At 35.4% G+C, this 7,243-nt stretch overlaps 1 pseudogene; it reads right to left on the minus strand.

Annotated features, from left to right (window-relative positions):
• Positions 1 to 416: 416 nt before the first annotated feature.
• Positions 417 to 1,341, minus strand: LOC111162373 (annotated as a pseudogene).
• Positions 1,342 to 7,243: the final 5,902 nt, after the last annotated feature.

The raw sequence follows: 7,243 nt of genomic DNA on the forward strand, positions 1-7,243 counted from the left end.
ATATATATATATATATATATATATATATATACAGACTTATGTATAGATTTAAATAATGGTATACCATATCTTCTTTATCCATTCATTTGTCAATGGACACTTGGGCTCTTTCCATATTTTGGCTGTTGTGATCCTGTTTATTGTATAGCTTATGTACTTGTATTATTGAGAATATCTGTGGTCTTTGGGCTTCAAATTGCAGTTAATAAATTATTTGTAACAAAAAAGAAATGAAAAGAAAAAAGTAACACATAAAAAGAGTTATTAGGAATATATGATGATTTCATCAAATCTCTATTATTTTAATTTTCTAGATTAATGTAATCCCTGTCTTTAATGCTGGAATGACATTGTTCTTAAGGAGTGTGCAAGGTGAAATTAATGTACTTCTAAGCAACAGGACTAGTGAGAACTCTTTACATTTCTACAGAACAGAACCTCAGAATCACTCTTCTCATCACCTCCTTGTTTTTCAGTTAGTATATGATTGGGTTGAACACTGGGGTCAGGATGGTGTAGAAGACAGTCAGGACCTTGTCCTCTGTTGGAGATCAGAAGAATGTTGGGCATAAATAAGTGTAAGCAAAGGATGCATAGTAGAAATGCACCACAGTGAGATGGGTGATTCAGGGTGAATAGGTCTTCTTTCTCCTTTCTGTCGACTACATGCAGCAGAAGGCAAGGAGGACCCAGCCATAGGAACATGCAGTGTCAATGAAAGAAACACAAGGAAGAGGGTGGTGCTCACAAACTCTGTGTACTTATAGACCCAGATGTCCATGCAGACCAGAGATAACATGGCTACAATATTACAGAATAAATGGTTGATGTTCCTTGATCAGCAGTAAGCTATATTAAGGATTTATGCAGTATGGGCACAGGAGTTGATTTAGCCCATTATTCAAGATCCCATTATCATCAGCACACAAACTTTTTTCCTCATATGAATGAGATAATGGAAAGGAAAACAAATAGCCACATTATGGTCATAGGTCATAGAGGCCAATATTAATTTTTCTGCACCAGCTAAAGCAACAAAGAAGAAGCACTGAAAGCCACACCTAATGAAAGAAATAGACTTATTTCCAAGGAGATGATCAAACTCCATCTTGGGGACAATGGTGGAGGTGTAGTTCATGTCCACAGGGGAGAGCTAAGTAGAAAATACATGGGTGCATGAAGATGAGTGTCCAGGAAGATGAGGATGATCGTGGACAGGTTGCCAAAGAGAGCCATTAGGAAAATGAGAAAATTGAGAATGAAGAAAGACAGGCCAGTTCTTGATGGTGGGAATAATGCCAATAAGAAGAAATTGGTAGATGTTTGGTTAACATTTTCCATGGGACATTAATTTAGTTTTCCCTAAAGAGAGACACATATTGAATACAGAAAAATAATCTCTTATTAATTCATTATTTTGGTTCCACTATGATTTATTCATGACACACTGCAGCTCTCAGAAAATTTAACACATATTTTGAAAAACAATTTTTACCTCAAAGATAAAATTTTGATGACACATACAACTGTCTTCAAAACATTTCATGGAAATGTGTAAATTTGTAAGAATAATATATTTCTATGACTTTATTAAGATACATATATTTTATTTTCCTATGTAAATTTAGGTATTATCAACATCAGAACTTATACTTTTTAAGTATGTTTTGCAAGTCCATGTAGAAGCATAAATTACATAAAACATATTTTATGACCTTTAGGCAATGATTTTTTTTCTTTTATGATTAAGTCATAATGTTTATGAAACTATAATAGTCTATCAGGATGTGCTGTAGATATGTCATTTTTCTCTTTATTTTTTGTTTTCTTTAAAAAGTTTGCCAAATCAAGGTTTTAAGATGCAAGCATTATTATCTGTTTCTTTTTTCCCCAGAAATCTACAATGAATAATTATTGCAGAGTATAATTTATATGAAGCAGATTTCTTCTCCCTCACTCAATATTCAAACACTTTAGTTTAAGGAAACCCTTTTCCTGGTAAATTATTCTAATATTTTATTGTAGCTCTATGACTCTGCTCAATGTCTCTGAAAAGATCTGTGTTGTGTTCATCTGCCTCTCAATAATTATGTAACATTATGTACTGCTTTATGACACATTTTCTGATTCTTTTTTACCTCTTGCTTTTGTGTATTTAAAATTCTTTCCATTTCTAGATAAGTGTGAGAGTTCAGCCCCTATAAGTATAATCCCCCAGTCTTAAAATTCAACTAACATAATAATAAAAAGGTAAATCTGCATAAATTTGAAGAAAGTGGAATGAGAGTAGAGGGGGAAATCAGAGGTGAAAAAGTTAAGAACTTTTTGGGAGAAGAAATTTTAATGAACAGACAATTAAAAGGAGAAGGAGAAAAGGCATTTTGAGAGTGTTCTAAGTGGGAATATATGGAGAAAATCTTCTCCAGGAGAGGTACCATCATTGAGTAAAGCCCAGCATGTCAGGCTTAAAAAAGATTGTAGTGCTTCAGTCTTTCATACTTTTCTAGGATCAAAGCAATCAGACTCTTGAGGAAGTCTTTACATGAAAGACAGACATACACACACATGTGTTGTGCACGCACACACACACAGAGTTAAAAATGATTGGGATAAATGCAAGAAAACTTTACAAAAATTCTAATGTCTTCAGAGAAATACGAGAAGTTGTTAAATCCAAAGTAAAAATGCTATGTGATATATAAAATGATGCCCAAAAAAACAATAAAAAACTTCTGGAAAATCAAGGATAATAATTAATATAATAAATTTACTGAATGTTTCAAAAGATAAATTGATGAAAATCGACCAGAAGGCAATACTGAAACACAACATTTGACATTTAGGACAGATAGGAGAATGAGACGAATATTAGAAGATGACCCAACATACACTATGTAACTTCCTGTAAATGTATATCACATTGATTTATTCTTGATGTAATATTTATTTGAAGTGAATATTAATATACAAAACCTTATTCAGAACACTATACATCAGCTACAATATTCAAAGATGATTTAAAAAAAACAGAAAAATAAAGGAAATAATCTATTAAAGTGTATTTTCATGAAAATACTAAATACTGTCTTGAAAATAGTTTCTTGATAATTCTCAATATTAGCTAGACATCTTAAATTCTCCTTGAAAGAAACTATGATAATAGAAGAAATATATGCAGTAGTGTATATAAAATAACATCATATTTCACAACACTGTGATGTACTTTATATGCAAAAATAAATTCTAGGAGATGGAAGAATGCTACCAATGCATATCCTCAAACATAACGTGGATGTAACTGTGTTGACGGAATGGGAGACGGTGGGGAAAATGATGATGTAGGTAAGGGATGACACTCCATTCACAGTGGCCTGAGTTACAAATCATGCCCTGGTATTTGGGATTTAGGAATCAAAGATTAGATGAGCATATTGTTTAAAGTAGTGAGGAAGTACTGGGAAAAACTGTAAAGTAATTTGAAGGATTTGCATTGGGTGTCAAGCAGAATGGGTTATAGGACCAACATTTTACCCTGCTGTTTATTAATGCCATGTCCATGCATTCTTTGAATAAAATAGTTAAGTGATATAAAAGTTCTGTAGTTCCTCAAGTACAGATCCTTTACCTCTTTTGTTAGGCTTATTCCCAGGTATCTTATGGTTCTTCGTGCTATAGTAAATGGAATCAATTCTCTGATTTTGCTTTCTATATTTTCACTGTTAATGTATAAGAAAACAACTACTTTTTGTGCATTAGGTTTTGTATCCTGCCACATTACTGAATTACTTTATGCGATCTAGTAGTTTGAGGGTGGAGTTTTTTGGGTTTTCATATAAAGTATCATGTCATCTGCAAAGACAGAGAGTTTGAATCCTTCTTTGCCAATTTGAATACTTTTTATTTCTTTATGTTACCTGATTGGTGTTGCTAGCACATCTAGTACTATGTTGAACAAGAGTGGCAAGTGTGGCCATCTTTGTCATGATCCTGATCTCAAAGATCAGGAGGCTGCCAGCTTTTCCCCATTGAGAATGATATTCACTGTGGGATTTTCATAGATAGATTTTGTGAAGTTCAGGAATGTTTCCTCTATCCCTATACTTTGAAGCTTTTTAGTCAGGAGCAGATGCTATACCTTTCAAATGCTTTTTCTGCATCAATTGAGAGGGCCATATGGTTCTTCACTCTTCTCTTATTGATTTGTTCTATCACATTGATTTGTGAATGTTGAACCACTCTTGCATCCCAGGGATAAACCCCACTGGTCCTGGTGGATAATCTTTTTAATGTACTGTTGGATTCTATTAGCTAGGATCTTGTTGAGAATCTTGGCATCCATATTCATCAAGGATATTGGTCTGAAATTCTCCTTTTTGATGGGGTCTTTGCCTGGTTTGGGGATTAGGATAATGCTGGCTTCATAGAAAAAGTCTGGCAGTTTTCCTTCTGTTTATATATTTTTTTTTAATTTTTATTTATTTTTTTCTTTTTAGTGTTCCAGAATTTATTGTTAATGCACCACACCCAGTGCTCCATGCAATACATGTCCTCCATAATACCCACTACCAGATTCACCCAACCTCCCACCCCCCACCCCCGTCCATGTTGATACAAAAGTTGGGTAATTCATCCTTTCTGATGGAGGCATAATACTTCATAGTATATATGGACCATATCTTCCTTATCCATTTGCCTGTTGAAGGGCATCTTGGTTCTTTCCAGTTTGGCGACTGTGGCCATTGCTGCTATGAACACTGAGTTACAGTTGGCCCTTCTTTTCACTACATCTGTATCTTCAGGAGAATAGGTATCATTTCTTCTTTGAATGTTTGGTAGAATTCTCCAGGGAACCCATCAGGTCCTGCGCTCTTGTTTTTTGGGAGGTTTTTGATCATTACTTCAATCTCATTATTAGATATCGGTCTATTCAGGTTGTCAATTTCTTCCTCATTCAGTTTTGGAAGTTTATAGGTTTCCAGGAATGGATCCATCTCGTCTACTTGCTTAAGTTATTGACATATAACTGTTGATAATTTCTGATGATTTTTTCTATTTCCTTGGTGTTAGTCATGATCTCTCTTTTTCCTTCATAATTTTATTAAATTGGGTCCTCTAGCTCTTCTTTTGGATTAGTTTAGCCAGTGGTGTATCGATCTTATTGATTCAAAGGACCAGCTTCTAGTTTCATTGATGTGTTCTACTCTATCTCTAGTTTCTATCTCACTAATCTCTGCTTTAATCTTGGTTATTTCCCTTCTTGTGCATGGGGTTGGCTTAATTTGTTGTTGATTCTTCAGTTCTTTAAGATGTAAAGACAGCTGGTGTATTCTGGATTTTTCAATTTTTTTGAGGGAGGCTTGGATGGCTATGTATTCCCCCTTAGGACTGCCTTTGCCATATCCATAGGTTTTGGACTGGTGTATCTTCATTCTCATTGGTTTCCATGAATTGTTTAAGTTCTTCTTTGATTTCCTGGTTGATCCAAACATTCTTAAGCAGGGTGGTCTTAGCTTCCAAGTGCTTGATTTCCTGCCAAACTTTTTCTTGTGGTTGAGTCCCAGTTTAAAAGCATTGTGGTCTGAGAATATGCACGGAATAATTTCAATCTTTTGGTATCGGCTGAGCCCTGATTTGTGACCCAGTATGTGGTCTCTTCTGGAGAAAGTTCCATGTGCACTTGAGAAGAAAGAGTATTCCGTTGTTTTAGGGTGGAATGTTCTGTATATATCTCTGAGGTCTATCTGGTCCAATGTGTCATTCAATGCTCTTGTTTCTTTATTGATTTTCTGCTCAGGTGATCTGTCTATTACTTAGAGTGGCATGTTAAGATCCACTACTATTAATGTATTCATATCAATATGACTCATTATTTTTATTAACAGTTGACTTATATAGTTGACTGTTCCCATATTGGGGGCATAAATATTTACAATTGTGAGGTCTTGGTGGATAGACCCTTTCAGAATGATGTTATGTCCTTCTTTATCTCAGACTACAGTCTTTAGTTTAAAATCTAACTTATCTGATATGAGAATAGCTACCCAGCTTTCTTTTGAGGTTTATTGGCCTGAAAGATGTTTCTCCATCCCTTCACTTTAAGTCTGGATGTATCTTCAGGTTCTAAATGTGTCTCTTGTAGACAGCGTATGGATGGGTCCTGTTATTTTATCCAATCTGCAACCATGTGCTGTTTTATGGAAGCATTTAGGTCATTAACATTGAGAGTGATTATTGAAAGATACGTTTTTATTGACATCATGTTGTCTGTTAAGTCCTTGTTTCTATAGATTGTCTCTGTAAATTTCTGTCCTATGTCACTCTTGGATTCTTTCTTCTTTTATAGAACCCCCCCTTAATATTTCTTGTAGTGCCGGCTTGGTGGTCACATACTCTTAAACCTTGCCAGTCTTGGAAGCTCTCTATCTCTCCATCCATTTTGAACGTCAACCTTGCTGGATAAAGTATTCTTGGCTGCATATTCTTCTCATTTAGTACCTGAATATGTCTTGCCAGGCCTTCCTGGCTTGCCAGGTTTCTGTGGACAAGTCTGATGTTATTCTGAAGGACCTTCCTCTGTACCTAAGGAATCTCTTCCCCCAGCAACCCTCAGAAGCGCTTGTCTAAAATTATGGTTAACGAGTATCACAATTAAGTGGCTTGAGGTCTTTCTAGATTCTTTAATCTTGGTGGGTGTTCTTTCTACCTCTAGGACAGGAACGCTTGTTCTGTTCCCCAGATTGGGAAAGTTTTCATCCAGAATTTGTTCAACTATATCTTCTAATCTTCTCTCTTTTTCCACCCCCTCAGGGATCCCAATAATTCTGAAGTTGGAATGTTTGATGGCATCACTTATTTCCCTAATTTTGTTTTCATGGCTTCTAAGCTGTTTGTTCCATGTTTCCTCCTGATCCTTTTTCTCTATCATTTTGTCCTCTAGATCTCTAATTCTATCTTCTCCCTTGGTTACCCTAGCTGTTAGAGTATTTAGATTAGAATGGACCTCATTGATAGCATTTTTAACATCTGCCAGGTCAGCTCTCACTTCTGTCCTTAGAGATTCTATGTTGTCACTAATGGTTTTCTCCAATCTAGCCATTACCTGAATAATTGTTACCCCGAATTCCCTTTCTAACATACTATTTATGTCCATATCCAGTAGTGCTGATGGAGGGGGCACAGTCTCTGAATATTTCTTCTGTAGGGTGTTCCTCCTCCTAATCATTTTGGTGAGAGCTGGTTGGGG

Source organism: Enhydra lutris, unplaced genomic scaffold, assembly GCF_002288905.1.
Source record: "Enhydra lutris kenyoni isolate GAN:26980312 unplaced genomic scaffold, ASM228890v2 scaffoldscaffold91, whole genome shotgun sequence".
NCBI lineage: Eukaryota > Metazoa > Chordata > Mammalia > Carnivora > Mustelidae > Enhydra > Enhydra lutris.